This window comes from Aplysia californica, unplaced genomic scaffold (genome assembly GCF_000002075.1).
Source record: "Aplysia californica isolate F4 #8 unplaced genomic scaffold, AplCal3.0 scaffold01730, whole genome shotgun sequence".
NCBI lineage: Eukaryota > Metazoa > Mollusca > Gastropoda > Aplysiida > Aplysiidae > Aplysia > Aplysia californica.
Window position 1 is genome coordinate 15,548 of NW_004799000.1, and position 1,072 is coordinate 16,619.

The 1,072-nt window shown below is 39.4% G+C and overlaps 1 long non-coding RNA gene across 1 annotated transcript in view; it reads right to left on the reverse strand.

Annotated features, from left to right (window-relative positions):
• Positions 1-884: 884 nt before the first annotated feature.
• The window catches only part of LOC118479069, a 4,239-nt gene continuing 4,051 nt past the window's right edge, over positions 885-1,072 (reverse strand). The window contains exon 3 of the long non-coding RNA XR_004859456.1: positions 885-895. This is a non-coding gene — a long non-coding RNA (uncharacterized LOC118479069). The remainder of the gene's footprint in view (positions 896-1,072) is intronic.

Here is a 1,072-nt window from a genome sequence, read left to right on the forward strand (position 1 = left end):
TCGTGTGTGTGTGTGTGTGTGTGTGTGTGTGTGTGTGTGTGTGTGTGTGTGTGTGTGTGTGTGTACGTTGTTGGCAAAAGACAGAAGGTAGATGATGGTGTGTGGAAATCTGTGGCATTAGACAAAAAGTAGAAGATGGTGTGTGGAAGTCTGTGGCATTAAACAGAAGATAGATGATGGTGTGTGTAAGTCTGTGGCATTAGATAGAAGGTAGAAGATGGTGTGTGGAAGTCTGTGGCATTAGACAGAAAGTAGAAGATGGTGTGCCCTTGGTAGTAGAGACAAAAGGTAGAAGATGTTGTGTGTAAGTCTTTGGCACAAGACAGAAGATAAAAGATGGTTTGTGGAAGTTGTTGGTAGAAGGTAACAGATAGTATAAATAAGTCTTTGGTTGTAGACAGAAGAAAATAGTAAGTAATTGGTATTTAGCAGAAAATTAGAGACAGTGTACCTAAGTCCGTGGCTGTAGAGACAGAAGGTAACAGATGGTGTGTGTCCGTCGTTGGCAGTAGAGACAGAAGGTAATAAATCACTACTTTAGAATTACAACTTTATTTATCTGACATTTTAGCCGTTTTGAGTTACTATGACCAAGAGTTCAGAAACCAATAAAGGCTGACTTTATGCAATTTAATCATGTGAAATGATAAAAGACATGTTCAACTTGAAGAAAATGACATAAGCTGAACATCAACAATTTTGACGCTCATCTCGATTATCGGCCAATATCTCCAATATCTCCATTTGCGGATTGCGAGAAGTAACTCATTTTGCCAGCACGCCTCATAATTAATGTTCTATCTGCTCTATCAAAATCGTAAGATAATTCGTAGTCGTTATCAAGATATTCAAAGAATATGCTTTCGAAAAAGCTTGGCATGTCGTGAAGTTCAAACTATTCAACGTCAACTTTCTCAAATCGAGGTACTGAGCAGATAGAACGTTGCATTTGGTCGCTTTTAAGCACAAGGGGGGGGGGGGGGGGGTATCCCGAAAAATGCTGTTTTGAGAAAAATCGAAGGTAACGTTTTTGCCCCTGGTTCAGTTTCTTAAAAAAACAAAACAAGGAGAG